At 47.9% G+C, this 15611-nt stretch overlaps 1 protein-coding gene across 4 annotated transcripts in view; it reads left to right on the forward strand.

Moving 5' to 3' along the window:
- Window positions 1-15611, forward strand: part of LOC142885010 (SPRY domain-containing SOCS box protein 4-like) — a 51375-nt gene that overhangs the window by 6523 nt on the left and 29241 nt on the right. The window contains exon 1 of one of the 4 annotated variants that reach the window (XM_076021082.1): window positions 13237-13732. The exons of 1 other annotated variant lie outside the window; for it this stretch is intronic. The gene's annotated coding sequence lies outside the window, so the exon portion shown is untranslated. Of the gene's footprint in view, window positions 1-13236; window positions 13733-15611 lie in introns of those variants that run through there. 2 more of the 4 variants (XM_076021086.1, XM_076021085.1) reach the window with 2 other exon arrangements.

Consider the following 15611-nt stretch of genomic DNA (forward strand, 5'->3'; position numbering starts at 1 on the left):
GACGGTATAATTTATGGCTCATGCTTGCTGAAACTTCAAAGCTCCAGAACTGGTATTGAGGGCAGCCGTAGGCTAGCATTGCTTTGTTTTCTTTTCTTTTTTTCTTCTGTGCACATTGTGAGACATCATGAGTTCACTCGAGGGGAGACTGTCTGCGGCGTGGTGCTGTTCTCAGTCCTTTAAAGGCTGCTCACGACGATGAGTCGCCAAAGTCAGATGAGGTCAGTTATTTGCATTCCAGAGTAGATATTTGGTTGTTTTGGGTTTTTTTGCTCCACTCTGCATGGCAGAAGTCCAAATCAGCTGGGAGCGCCGCGTCTCTGAAGTCATCATCAGCAGAACAAACGGTGTCACAGCTTTGCATTGATTCCTGCTCCTCTGGACGCTGCCACAGCTGCCAAGAGGGGAATCCACGCATGCACTCGCCTGATATTGAATGACTTCACAATGTCACTCATACACTATACGAGATCTCTGCGGGTCGTCTCACACCTCTTTTGCATCCAATGAGTTTTGCTTTTATAGAAATAACACTTTGATGAGGTTCTGGTGATCAAAATCATGCAGTTATAAGCCGGAAAGGTTCAGTAATAGCTGCTGCTTGTGGTCACATCAGGTAAAGTCAATCAGGACGTGGGATGCGGTGACACTCAGACTCCTGTTTGAAAAGTGTGATGGCTTTCTCATCCTGCTCTCTCATTTCTCCTCTTTGTCTCTCTGCCCTCTGTTTTTTTCCAACCCTGCCATAATTACAGAGCTTATGAACACATTTAAAGTCTCATGAATATTTAGGTCTTGGAGGGGAAGCGTCAGGGGAGACCCATGTGTGGCTGCTCTGCCCCAATTATGGAGACAGGCTTTCACACCAGCTCTGCACCTCCAACACAGTTTAAAAAAAGAAGGAAGATGGCCAGAGAATCATCAAAAGCCTTTAATCTGGGAGTGAGAGTTTAATATCGGCATGCAGAGAAGGCGCAAAACAAACACACACACACACACACACACACACACACACACACACACACACACACACACACACACACACACACCCAGCAGGGAGATCACAATAGCGCAGCTGCTTTGTGGGTTGCAGCTGGTTCCTTCTGCTGCTCATTGTTGCTTTATAGTGAAGCTGACGATGGATGCAAGTCAAAGTCAATGTGTGTGTGTGTCTGAGGATGGCTTTCCCCTCTGGTGTCATGTCACGCTATGTCAAAGCGGGCCGTCAAAAGTCGAATGTGACTCGTTGACTTTATCACGGATGCTGCTGACAGGCGGGAGGAGTCGCGCTCGTCGGCAGGAGAGAGGGCAGAAAGGAGAGAAGTGAAGGAGACGAGGGATGTGACAGACACCGTGGTGGTGGTGGGGGGCGGGGGGGGGGGGGGTGAGGTATTGTGCCTTCTCCAAGGAGAGACGCGATCCGTAATGAGTCACTTCAGACTGGAAGGCAGGATGGAGTTGATACGGCGAGAAGAGAGGATGGAGGTGTGCATGCGGAGACGTGGGTGCGGGATGAGAGGCCTGAGCAGCGTGTTTGTCAGAGAGTGTGGTTCTGTAGAGGTGAGAAACAGGCAGGGTGGGTTTCAGCGCAGGAGGCAGGATATATTCACTCACGAGGCGTTATTGTTGCGGCTGCATCATCACGACGCGGCCTGAGAGTCTGATTTTAAACGACTCTGCTTCGATGATGATTTAAAGACCATTTCCATGACTCCCCCATCTCTCCTCCCCCTGGGACACATTTTCACGGCTGCACTCCGAGCTGCACCGGCCTTCAGAGATCAAATTGATCGCAATCGTGTGATTTATTGTTCAAGACGAGGACGGTTTAAACAGCTGCTCCTGCATCGGGAGTTGATCGGAGGATTTATGTCCAACAAACTCGAGGACGAGCAGTTTAGTTAATTTTTAATGACGAGCATTTAGATTTGGATTGACTCATTCTGAGATGGATCTGAAGCTTTTCCCCAGTTTGCAGCCTCCACATGTCTGGCATGTGTCTCATCCTCTGTGCAGACTAGAAGATGCCACCAGGGACTTCAATGATAAGGGGTTGAGTAACTGATGTGGGGAAATTTCCCGCGTATTGTCCCTGTTAAGGCAAGATCGGATTTGTTTCTTGCGAGTTCGTACAAAGTTACTGAAACCACTAGGGGGCGTCATCACTTTTCTGCCAGTGGATGCTGCTGGCAGTGGCCGGAACATCAAAGCTGATGAGGCAGCGCATCAGCAAGTGGCTTTGACATTTTAATGCCTAAACTAAGCCGGCGGCACAGAGTGTAATTCAAGAGGCAAGGAGATAAAAATCGACTGAACTTGTTAATAAAACGCAGCGATTGGAGCTGCTTTGCCTCCAGGCTTTTTCTAACTTGACTTTGTAAGGAGTTGATTGTGAAGTTGCCGTTGCTGGCTCTGGCTGGTTTGTCAGAGACCAAACTCTTTAAATAGGTCTCCATCAGCCAATCTCATCCAGTCATTTTGATAAGGTGAAGACCGTAAATTCCTATTTAATTTGAACATCAGGGACAATAATGATGACAAACTGCGTGGATACATGACACATCTGCTTGTTGCTGGGAGTGACTTTTCTTCCATGTCGCCTTAATCATCCTGGACCAGGTGGGTTAGAAAAATGAGGTGTGAATAAGATGAAACATCAAGTGTCCAGACGGTGAAACCCAACTCATTTCCTGGACTCCATGACTCAACTCTGACTGCCTCCACATCACCAACCTCTCAGGAGGCAGATGGGAAGTTGCGTCGTTGGTTCGATTCCACCGATCAGACCTCAGACCTCGTGTGTGTGTGTGTGTGTGTGTGTGTGTGTGTGTGTGTGTGTGTGTGTGTGTGTGTGTGTGTGTGTGTGTGTGTGTGTGTGTGTGTGTGTGTGTGTGTGTGTGTCACAGCCACAGACGATGACGCAAGCGCGCTGGTATGATAATGAAAGCCGCAATCAAAGGCAAACCCGCTTGTTGACGCCACTGTATTAAAGGCTTCAGCTGGCTGGAGTGTCTGAGCCATGTGAGAGATGTGGTCTGCGGCTAACTAGCTAGCTAGCCAGCTGCATAGCTCCAGAAGGTTGCCGCGCTTGGTGGGCTTCTAAAGCAACCCTTGGCAACTGCGTGTTTATGAATATTTATGTGTGTAAGTTGTGTTGTTGGCAAACAGACAGATGGAGGTGTTGGGGATTTATATCTACATCTGACGCATGATTTCTTTTTTTTGTGCCGCATATTTTGCTGAGAAGCAAACGAAACCTGTCAAGGGTCCTTGTTGTCGGAGCTTGTGAGTGTGATGTCGACCTTTTCAACATTTTTTCCTGTGCCGCAACGAGCAGACATTTATGAACCTGCAGTAAGAAGAAGAGGAAGAAGAAAAAGAAGAAGAAAGGCCAGCAGTTTGTTGAATATTTCCAGGCTGGCTGTCGAATTGACAGGAAACTGAAAGTGGCGTATGCTCACCGGCCATAGATGCTGAAGGAAAACAAGCCTTTCACTGCACCTCTTACTGAGTCCCTCGGCAGCAGCCGGTGTCATGCTGAGTTCTGCATGCCTGCCGAGATTTGCATGCCCCCCTCGGGGGCCCCGCCGATCACTGTATAGCAACATATACACCCTTTTTCTGTACCAGCCGAGCGATAGATGTGTCAAACGTTCTGCCTCCTGTCAGAGGTGCAGAAAATACCAGCCATAAACAGCTTTTCACTAGAAAGTGTCAGAAACATAGCAACGACAGGTGCATGCATTTCTCTGCTGGAGTGATTCTGCCAAGAGGTGCGTGCACGCCTCTCATAAAACAGCTGAGTGACAGATGCGTCTGTGTCAACTCTGAGGTGCACAACACACCGGCCAGAAACAGTTTAGTTTAAACCATAAAGTGTCCATAAATAACTAATAGTGGCGCATGCTTTACTACAGCGTTGCAGAATCCCACAATGTGAATGTAACTCTCGGCAGGTATGAAGAACTCTACAGCAGGCTGCAGTTAGAACTGAGTCATAATGCAGGCATCACTTTCTCTCTATACCTGCGGCTGAGTTCCTGAATTTTGTCTCTTTTGACTCTTTTGTACTTTTTGAGAAAAATGAAGATTTATGAAACCAGATGCATCTTGCTGTCACCTCTGAGGGAAGGCATTTAAAAAAAAAAAAAACTCTTTTCTTTTTTACTTTTTCTTTTCTTTTTTTTTAAACTTCTTTGGTTTTTGCCCTATTCATGTCAATTCTGCAGGTTGTGCTGTGAGATGTTGTGATTACATTCATCTTGTCCCAAAACAGTTTTGTGTGTGCGTGTGTGTGTGTGTGTGTGTGTGTGTTGGCTTTGTGGGTGCCCCGTAACTGAAGAAGCTGTGCACCTGATGTGCAGCTATGATGACACTGTGTTTGATGTTCTCTTACGTGTTGCGTTGACACGCTTTCCCCCCCCCACAATCACGCACAAACATGTTGCCCTTCTGAAATGCAATTTGTTGGAAACTTTTTATCCTTCTGTTGGCACAGTGACGTCGGATGTATCGATTGATGAGTTGATAGAGACGAGTGCATGTCTGTCCTCTCCTTCATCAGTCCGCTCTTGGATTGTGTTTCCGTCGTAAGTGATCGCCTTCCACTGTGACTGACGCCAGCGACTTAACCTGAGTGATTCGGCGTGAACCAGTGAGTGTGTGTGAGGGGAGCGAAAGAGAGAAAGATAGAGAGACAGGAGGAAGGAGGTCAGCAAGGCATTACGATCACAGTGGAGCAGAGAGAAATGGGTGGCAGAGTGAGAATGTCAACGATGTGTAAAAGCAAAATGTTGGTAAAGGAACCGCAGTCAGGCAACAGGTTCGCACAATATGCAGCGCCGTAATCCACTAATGAGTAATGTATTTACTCATTCACTCATTCACTCGTCATCACTCTTCTGGATGTCCCTCTGTGTGTGTGTGTGTGTGTGTGTGTGTGTGTGTGTGTGTGTGTGTGTGTGTGTGTGTGTGTGTGTGTGTGTGTGTGTGTGTGTGTGTGTGCACAAGGGTCCAAGACGCTGTCAATGGCTGATGTAGACAGACGCTGAAGACATTGACAGGATGCGAGGCAGCTGTTTGCCATCTTCCTCCCCGCAGCCCTTTGAAACAACAGGTGCCGTTGGTTTCAGACGTCGGCGGGCAGTCGGTGTCGACGTGCAGCGGAGGGCCATCAGAAAGAGCGTCGCCTCGATTCAGTGGGTTGCTGTTTTTCCTGCCGGCGGCGTCTGAGTCCGTAACAGATCTGAGGCTTCGCCCTGAATTAGTCAAAGCAACAGGAGGCGGCGGTGAAACCGGAGAGCGTGCGCAAGTGCGTCGGGCCAACTCAGAGAGGGTGCGTGCCTGTGTGTGTGCGTACGTTTGTATGTGACAGCTAGCAAGCGGTGCAGACAAAAAGAAAACTGCATTTTTTTTGTCAGCTTGATTCATCTAATCAATGAATTAATCATTCTGGCTATTCAGGCTGAAAATGACAGACAGCGTCTGCTTCAAAGTGTCGTCTGATGTGTCTCAGAGTTGCATACTTGGCATATTTGGGTTTTGTGAAATGACATGAATAGTTTGTGGAGGTCCTTAGCTACTTGGGAAAAGTCAAAGAGTTTTGAAATGAAGTTAGTGACTTTTGGTTGTTCAATCTGGATCAGTAAATGGCCTGAATTTAGGTGAAATTAGAATATATTGGCATGGAAATGAGACAAACCTCTCATTTCAGACTGATATAAACAGGGGAGACTGCGGGGAAGTGGATAATGTAGTGGGAAATTCTGGAAAGACAGAGCAGCTCCAGAACAGGAGCAGGTTTGTTTCTCTGTCTCTATATTTGTCTCTGCATCCTCCTCTGAGAGAAGATTTCCTCTGTGTAGGACTTCAGCCTACAGAAATCTGTCCCCTGAACACCACGGCCGTCTCTACGTGTGTGTGTGTGTGTGTGTGTGTGTGTGTGTGTGTGTGTGTGTGTGTGTGTGTGTGTGTGTGTGTGTGTGTGTGTGTATTGGCAGTACATTGCACTGTAGTTGTCATGGCAACGTCAGATCATCTGCCACACAACGGTGTTTCCAGCGAGGTGGGTGTGCAGCCAATCCAGGCTTGCTGCTGCCGGTGGAGGATGTAGTTTTATTCTTTTTTTTCACTTTAGTTTCACTTCTGCTAGTGTTTCATCCCGTCAACACAGGAGTGTTTGAAGAAGCTACCAAAAAAAAAACATGACTGTTCAAGCAGCGGCACCGTGCCACCAGGTGGCGATCAGTGATACTCGCCAGGGTAGAAGTTTCAAGCTTGTGTTTTAGGTGTGTTTGCCTCTGATAAAAAAAAAAGTGGCCAGTCAGAAAATGAATAAGTGAATCATATATGTGGACCTGTGATATGTTAAAAACAATGGATATATACATATTTCATTTCGATGTATTGAGAATTTTTTGTGTATTTATCTAGTGGGCAGGAATTACACAACCTTTGCATTTATATATAAAATGTACTGTCCATCGGTTTATCCTGCACTCCAGTTCGGGAGGTGCTGGATCCCATCACAGCCACGTTATGGCAGGTTCATGGCAGGGTCAACTCCTCTGGACCCGCAGCCACAGTTCAGAGTTGTCAGTGGAGCCGACACGCACTTGGAAAGAGGAAACTGAGCAGGAGTTCCAGCCAGGAGGGAACACACACACACACACACACACACACACACACACGCACAGTCCGGTCACAGTCTGGACAGGAAGGCTGCAACCAAACTGGCAACCGGAGGGTTCTAGCAGCCAGTCTTTCTCTCAGTCATCACATGGAGGCTTCGTTTTGCTTTATTGCCACTCGGGGAGTGCAGATTAGAAGAGCACAGTGAGTGCCGGACAGACGGACAGACGGACAGACAGACAGACAGACAGACAGACAGACCTGAGAGTGACACCTGCCGAGAGCTGCTAATCCCAAAGTAAAGTAGATTAGAGTAGCAGTCTGCTCACCCAACACACACACACACACACACACACACACACACACACACACACACACACACGCACGCACTCATGCACGCACACAGTCTTCCAGGCGGACACAGAGCTGCTGTAAGCTGCCATGAGGCTGCTGCTCCATTCAGTCCTCCACTCTTCTCTCTGACCCAGCCGTCATCTGCTGCACATCCCCTCAGCTGCTCCGTGCTCACAAGGTCTCTGTGTGTGTGTGTGTGTGTGTGTGTGTGTGTGTGTGTGTGTGTGTGTGTGTGGCCGCTGTCGCCATGCTTTGTTTCTCTCCAGTGCAGCAACGAGGAACCCTGTCAACTCAGTCGCTGTGCTCAGTCTGGGCTGCTGTGGCACCCTGTGATCCAAAATACTCAAATAATGACCAGTTACATGGTGGAAATGAAACGCTCCCACACGCCACTGAGAGCTGATGTGTGAGGAGCTGTGTGTCTCTATAGGGACGAGTATTAATCCAGGTGAGACGGTGGTGCTGTGGTCAGTGTTGTCACATCACAGCAAGAAGGTTGTTGGTTTGATCCTGGGTCTAGGCTTTCTCTGTGGGGACTTTTCATCCTCTCTCTGTGTCTGCGTGACTTCTCTCTGGGTTCCCCGGCTTCCTCCCACACTCCAAAATCATGCATGTGTGGTGAATTGGAAACTCGAAATTGCATTGTGTGAACGGTTGTATGTTTGTTTGTCTTTGTCTTTCTGAACTGGCTCTTGTCCAGAGTGTCACCCTGCCTTCACCCCATGACAGCAGGGAGGGGCTCCAGCAGAACCCAGCGACCCTGAGTGCAGGGGTAAGTGGGTTTAGAAGATGGATCGATGGATCAAGACAAATTCCGTTAAAGTTCAGTATGAAAGTTCTCCAGGAGCCAATTTGTAATGAAGAATTTGCCCTTAACGCCACATTTAGCTGACAAATTATCTTGTTGCGTAATAGAAGTCCACAATTAGGGATTGACATCAGTCTTCACTCCTCTTTGGAAGGAAAAGACATGGGTGTGTGTGTGTGCACGCGTGCGTGTGTGATTTAGGGTCTCCGAGGGATAGTGGAGAGGACTTGGCATGTGGCAAAGAGAGGTCAGCAGTGACAGACGCACCAGCAGATGCTGGAGAGGAGGAGGAGGACGAGGAAGAAGAGGAGGAGGAGTTGTGAGATTGATTGATGGTTAGATGAGCAGAAATACAGGAGAGGTGGAGCAGGGAAGCGGAAGAGCAGAGACGGAGGGAAGAAGGAAGCAGAGAGTGGAGGAGGGGGAGAAGGATGTGATGAATTTGCTCTGGCGTTGCTCATTTCCATCTTGGCTTCCCAGCAGGAATATCCAGACTTATCGTCGCTGACGTGACCTCCAGCCAAAAAGTGGGAATTTCGTTCAACCACCTGCAATAAAAAAAGAGGGTTGATAGCGTCGGGTGCCAGAGGGAAGTGTTGCACTCTGCGTGACACACTCATTGAAGACACGGCCATGTGCACGGCTGTGTGAAAGGCCAGCGAGGCTCCTCATCCAGAGGGATGAGTCGTGGAGAAGGTTGTGCTGAATGGAAATGAGTGCCGTCCCTCCTGCTGCCTCCACTCACCGTCATTGATTGTGCACTGGGGCAGAGGTAAAGCCTACCTGCTGGACTGGCCAGAGGGGGAGCAGCCGAGTGCTCTGACCTGGGGGCCCTTGGCGTCTCTGCGCCATTATCCTCAGGGGTTTGGAGCCTCGTCTCTGCATCAGAGTGATTTTCAAATTCAGTTCAACATAGACTTTGTACTTCTGGGGCAGGGGTGGGGAAACTTTTTGACTGGTGGGCCACAATGGGTTCTAAGATGTGACAGAAGGGCCGGAGCAGGAGCAGAGGAAAGGAGTGTTTTGGTGAGCCACCTCATAGGAAAAAATAATGTATCATGGGACATAATGAAAACATGCTTTAATGTCAATTGAAAATGAACAAAAGCAAAGTTACAACAACATATCTGTCAGTGAAGCCCCACTGTATTCATCTCTTTACGAAATTCACTCTTAAAACACTGAAAGAATTGATGAAGTACAGCTATTTTATTACTCACTTACTAATAATATCATTTCTTCAAGTTTGACGGGCCGGATTTAAAAGCTTAACGGGCCGCACATGGCCCCGGGGCCGTAGTTTGCCCATGCTTATTGGTGCTTTTAATAAGATGAGGGATAGTGTTGAGATTTAGATTTAAAAGGGCTTTCTTGTTGGTTTTCATATCATGTTATTGATATGTGAAGAGACAGAGGTCCATTCTGCAGTCTGCACAGGCCAAACTTATGTTTTTCCCCCCTGACTTGAAAATATATCTTTCCACTTAGTTCCACTGAATTTGTGTTTATTTCTCATTCCAACTTGAATATGCTCAGTGGATTTGGTGACTTTGAAACTGCCTCATCCCTGTGTGTGTGTGTGTGTGTGTGTGTGTGTGTGTGTGTGTGTGTGTGTGTGTGTGTGTGTGTGTGTGTGTGTGTGTGTGTGTGTGTGTGTGAGTGAGTGTGTGTAATATCCAGTTGGGTAACTAAGGGTGTGGAAATCCACAATCCTGACATCTTTTGTCTTTGTAATTCCCAGATTCGCGCCAACACTCCTCCCTTTAGCCACTGGCCTCTGTACACAGGTTAAGCTCCCGAAACTCCAACACCTCTCCTTCATTATCAGCCCCTCCAGGCCTCCACAGCCCTAAAACATCTGTGAATATGATTCTCAGCTCTTTTTTTTCCTCGTCTCATTCAGTCTTCGCCGTGTCTCAACTCCCCTCACCCCTTGGCCCCGGGGACTGCACGTTTCAGACGCCGTGGTCCTCCCGTTTTCCTTTCATTCAGTATTCCCGCTCCACCCTCACCTTCCGTCCATCCGTCTGTTCGTCCATCCATCCTTCCCTCCCTCTCGCGTGATCCAGCTCCCCAGGGCCATGTGGACAGTTGGATGGCTTTGTGTTTGACACGTGTGTTGGCAGGACACACACACACACACACACACACACACACACACACACACACACACACACACACACACACGCATACACTTATCCTGTTTCTATTGTCAGTAAACTGCTCAGCTGTGAGGCCCCCAGCGCTAATTTGGTCCATGTTTGTGTGTGGGGGTGGGCGAGACAGGGCTGCCATTGTCCTGCGTAATAACACGCACGCACACACACACACACACACACACACACACACACACACACACACACACACACACACCCTTCGTTCTTTCCTTTCTCTCCTTTCTCTCTCTCTCTCTCTCCCCATGGGGTCCCTTAAGTGTGGATGTGCCTTGAGGCAGAAAATCAGAGGGGGCAATTTACAGCAGGGGCCACAAAGAGAAGGGGTGGGGATGTGTGGCTGCAGGTCAATCAGAATGAGGCTCTGAAGTCAAACTGTATCCTTTGTCTCTTCTTCTAAAATGTTGAAAGTCAGTCTTTCAACATGGTGCGTTGAATGGATGCGCCGTGTATTTAGAAGAAGTGAAAACTCAGGAGGACACAATCAGTTTGGTGTGACCACTGGACCGAGGCAAAGCCTTTCAAAAAACTAAAACCCAGAAAAGCCTCTAATCCAGAGGAATTAGAGGGATGTGTTTGTAGGTTTGTGTTTTTTTTAGGTGCAAATTAAAGTTGAACTCAAGCCAGCTGATCTTTGCTGATGTCACAAATGTGAAGCTTTCCAAATTTTTTTAGGCCGTTGAAGAGGTTTCGAAGGTGAGAATGAATTGACCACTGTATTGGCACGCACTTCTGAAAAGGCAGTTTCAGTTTCAGTTTATGGTTTATTTAGACGGGACAGTGTACATTCATGGACATCTTCAAAATACAGAGTAGTCCAAACATGTAAATATACCAAAGTTAGCTTAGTGCTAAATTCCATTCGTTGTTAACAATAAAATTAAACATTCAGTCATATTATTTAGGCATCAGAAAACAACAAGGGCATGCGATATATCATCGCAGGAATACCATATTACCATTGACACTATACAAACAGAGACAGGACGCACATGTAAGATGTCATCTCAGAGATAACAAAAGTTACAGACATCACTGTTAATGCACAGACAAGAACTATTCATGCAACAGCTACTCTACTCTATCATAGATTTCTAGAAATACAAGGTCACGTGCGTAGTGCCAAAACATCGAAAGTTAGCCAAAAAAAGCTAATGTAAGCAATTTTGATTGCTTTTGGCCCTTATTATTTCTTGGCAGAAGTAGTGTATTCAAACTTGTGCAGACACAGCCAGGATTTCACCCCTCTTCTGTCCACACAACTGCTGCAAATTGCATGAAGGTTATGATTTGCTGAAAAATGAAATTCAAACCAGCGGACGCAGCTTCGCTCGTAGCAAGATAAGACGTATCGACTCCTGCGTGCATTTTCTACCCTGACTGACTGCTTACATTCACAACCACTGACCTACATGGGCTGGTGTCTAGAATAACAATGTGCGTGTGTGTGTGTGTGGCCTATAGACTGGGAAGGTAAACATGTCTGCTCCAGGTGATCCATGGCCACCAGTGTGTGTTTGCACGGATCTGAACATTTCCTCTGTTACTTCTCTCGCTCAGAATGAGGCCGACTGGCTGGCTGTGTGTGAGGCGTGTGTGAAGCTTTTTGCTCAGAGGATCCCAACGTTATTGTCTCCAGTTATTGGGAACCTCCCCTGCCTTTGCACACACTGTTAGCCTTCTGAGAACTAGTTGCACTCACGCTTGCCCAATAAACATGAATTAGCCTGAGTGAGGACTTGGCCAATTGTGTTTCCTGCCACGGCAGGGGCCGAGTCAGCAGCCCTCGTCTAATCCTCTGGTTGCTGTTCTCCCTGTGTGCTGAATGAGAGGCTAAAATTGACTTGACTGAGCTCAAGACAAACATGAGAAGAAGCTCGCCTGGTCGTGTGGAGTGACAGAACCCACCGACAACATGGCAACAAGTTTACCACGACTTCTTCAGTCTTCATCTGCTGGATGAAGTCAAAGCCAATTGCCGGCCGTCATCGTGCTGCTGCTGCAGTTGCTGAAGCTTGACAAGAAAACCTGCTAACTGTTGCCATCACATCTTGTTTTCATTCTTGATGATACTGAACTTGCAACTGAGTTACAATTATCCAAGCTTCCTAATAGTCATAATATCATACAGATTCAAGGTTGTCACGTGATTTTGCCTTGCAGTAAAATGTGTGGTGCGTGACATACTGCTCGGTGTTGAGGTGCATGTACGAGCTTATACTGATACAGAACATTGTAAAGGCTCTGCAGACGTGATGTAATGATACGGTTGGAGTAAAGTGGGAGCAGCACTGTTCCCTGGTGGTCTCTGGAGCTCAGGGAGGAGGAAGTCTGCACAGGAAGTGAGCTGGCCCAAACTCACTCTTGGACGGCCGCACATACTAAGTTCTGCCCGACCGCTGCTAATTCAAGTTTCAGTGAAGGTGCACACACTCGTGCACGAGGCACTCCAGCGGGTTTCTGAGCACCTCGCCACGTTCACCGTGTGAGTCCATCTTCGCCGAGGATGAGAAAAAAAGCATTTTCTTTGATTTCTATTCTCACTCTCAACCCTCCCCCCCCCGCCCCCCCCCCATCTCATCATCCAAGTCATGCGGTGATGTCGGCGGCGACGGAGCGTGACGACAGGACGGAACAGAGGGCAGAGAAAGAGAGAGGGGAGGCAGTTTTAGGCAGTTGCTGAATCAAAGTCTGGTAACTGAAAAATAGATGTAATTTATTGAGTGCTTTGGATCAAATAAATGATCTCAAAGTACTTTACAGTGGATAAGAGCATTAAAAAGCACTGAAACAGCACTGCAAAAGAAAAACAGCTGGGTCTAAGTCACCATGAGACAACAACATTAAATGTGAAATTGCACTAAGAACAGCCCGAACTAAGGAGACTAAAACAAACTTAAACTTAGAGGGATGGCAACTTCAGAAAAGGTTATACTTCTTCCCATTCCCTGTTCAAACAGTATAAATGTTTTTCTCTGTTATTTTTTATATTCAGATTTTTGTTATTCTGATTAGTTATTTAGATTTTTGTTATTCTTATTTTTGTATATGCTTGTTCAAAGTAAACAAATCAATCAAATCTTATCAGACTCACAACTTTCCTGACCCTGTTTATTTACACGGCTGGCATTCTTCAACTCTCAGCTTAAAATCTGCACGTGCTCCACCCGTGCGTTGTTTGTGGCACGTGTGTGTGTGTGTGTCTTAATGCTCAAGGAGGTGGGGGTTGGCTCGTAGGGTTGCTAGCCCTGCGTGAAAGATCGCTATCGGGGAGCAGGACTTGGCTGGAGAGCCGGGTGTTTCTCTGCGGTGCCGCTCGGGTCGCACTCAGAGTGGATCAGCTTTCAGCCTCCGAGGCGGAACTGAAACCGGAGCGAAGTGCGCGGCCCTGCCTGGTCTGGAGAACGTCGTGACTGCACCGCCTTGGAAACGCTCCCCTCAAAGAGTTTTGTGTGTGTGTGTGTCGGGGGAAGGTTGAGGTAGGGTGCGAAGAATAGAAGAGGTGGTAGCCTCGGGATAGATAAGCTCCAGGGAAGCAGCAGAGGGAGGGGTAGAGGAGAGAGGGAGTAGGAGGAGAAAGAGGAGGAGGAGGAGTGAAGCTCTGCCGAGGACAGTGGGAGTCTCCGCTGCAGCTGTCCGCGTCTCGCTGCCTCAGTGTGCTGGCGGCCCGGCCCGACCAGTGGAGCTGCATCCAGGCATCCCTGCCTGCAGTGGGAGCAGAGTGACCAGCAGCAGGAGGCATGAGAGCAGCCGCGGGAGAGTCTGTGTAAGTGGCTGATCTGCTGTGTGTGTGTGTGTGTGTGTGTGTGTGTGTGTGTGTGTGTGTGTGTGTGTGTGTGTGTGTGTGTGTGTGTGTGTCAGAGAGAGAGAGAGAGAGAGAGAGAGATACGCTGGGAAATGTGTCCCGTTGAAATAGTTGTTCTATTTCAGGACAACAAGGACTGTGTGTGTGTGTGTGCATGTGCGTGTGTGGACTCGTGGGCCAGTCTGGAGATGTGGGCCGGCAGGTCGTGCCTTGAGAGTTGCTGGAGGCTTTCAGAGCAGCTCAGCCTCCCAGTTTAAAACATTGTGACTGTTTACCTTCAGAACAATTAGGCTGCGAAGCCTTTTTCCCCCTGGATGTTGCCTTGCATTCACTCATTCACTCACACACTCACAGTCTCCCCTCCTCTCACCCTCGCCTGCTTATCTTCCGTCGCCTTTAATTCCCCCTAATGGTCTGGAGGCCCCAGCTGGCCAGCTGGGATACCCCCGTTTGGATCTATGTTTGTATGTGTGTGTGTGTGTGTGTGTGTGTGTGCTTTTGTTAGCCATGCGGCGGCAGAGTTGAGGGTTCGGGAAGAAGCCAGCCGTGGATTCCCCCTCTCTGCCCCTCTACAATACTAGTATGGATCCTGCGCTCTATTTTTAGACACAGTCTTTGTCTATATGTTCCAAACAGCCATAATCTGAAGCTCCGCTGCGCTCTGCCTGCAGCAGCCGGTCCTCGTGCTTGCCGAGGTGTGTTTGGTTGATGGATTGGCCCGGGAAGGTGTGTTTGTGTGGTCTGTCCTGGGATGGCGAGATAGCGGCTCTCCTCCTCTGACTTTATCCCTTTTGTTTTGTCAGCTGCTGACCCTGGTTTCTCCCGCTGTCTGCCTCGTGCATTGTGTTCCCTTTATTGCTGTTCAATCCATCCCGCAGTCCTCCTCAGGCAAACCCCTGCCTGCTTCTTTTCATTTATACTTGTACTGAAACCCTTCATTTGAATAATCGCCTTCTTTATTTTTCTTGCTCTGTTTTCTCTTTTTCTTTTCATTTCCTGCTTCTGCTTGGTTTCAATTTTAGCACAGTGGGGTGTTTTTTAAGCGTCGGCCTGTGTGTGTTTGTGTTTGTGTGTGCGTGTGCATGTTTGTGAACTTTTCGCAGTCAAGAGCTCTTGCGCGGCGCCCTTTGTTCTACTTAATGCAGTGCAATTTTGGAGAGCACTATGGTGACAGCCGCAAGTGCTTCCATCACTGACTGTGTGCGCGTGTCTCGCAGTACAGAGGCTGCAATTATTTCTCATTGGCTGCCAATTATCGTTTGGCGAAAAAGTGAAACGTGCGCCGTATTTAATGAAAGTTACGAAAGACAGAGCCAAGTTAACAATGTTGCATGAGACTGTGGTCTCTTCAAGTTTTTTTCCAGTCATTTATCATTACCAGATATCAATCTTAATAAAAAAGCATGGCCAGACTGCTGGTAAGCATGAACCAGCAGCTGTCACTCACTTCTGTGTCCAGCATGATGATGTCATCACTCTCTAGATAGTCATGTGTCAAGTATTTATGTGTAATGTCAGTATTTAAAAGTGTCTCAAAGCAACTGGACGGTTGTGGACCGAAAACTAATTAGGCGGCAATTTTTCAGGACGCTGTTAAGACAAAAAAACAACAACACAACACCCCCAATATTTTAAACCACAAAGAGCACAATTTCGAACTGACTTGTGCAGTTGTTGAGATGGTTTCATGTGTGAGCTGGCGTCGCTGCGTCACGTTCAAGAAGATTTTGATTTGGCTTCATTACTGGCGAGGTCGTGAATCTGCCACCTGAATCCTCCACTGCCTTATGGATGGCCCTCACTAAGGCCCTGTGTGTGTGTGTGTGTGTGTGTGTGTGTG

This window comes from Nelusetta ayraudi, unplaced genomic scaffold (assembly GCF_046127955.1).
Source record: "Nelusetta ayraudi isolate G7.1 ecotype Tasmania unplaced genomic scaffold, CSIRO-AGI_Nayr_v1 ptg000011l, whole genome shotgun sequence".
Taxonomy (NCBI): Eukaryota; Metazoa; Chordata; class Actinopteri; order Tetraodontiformes; family Monacanthidae; genus Nelusetta; species Nelusetta ayraudi.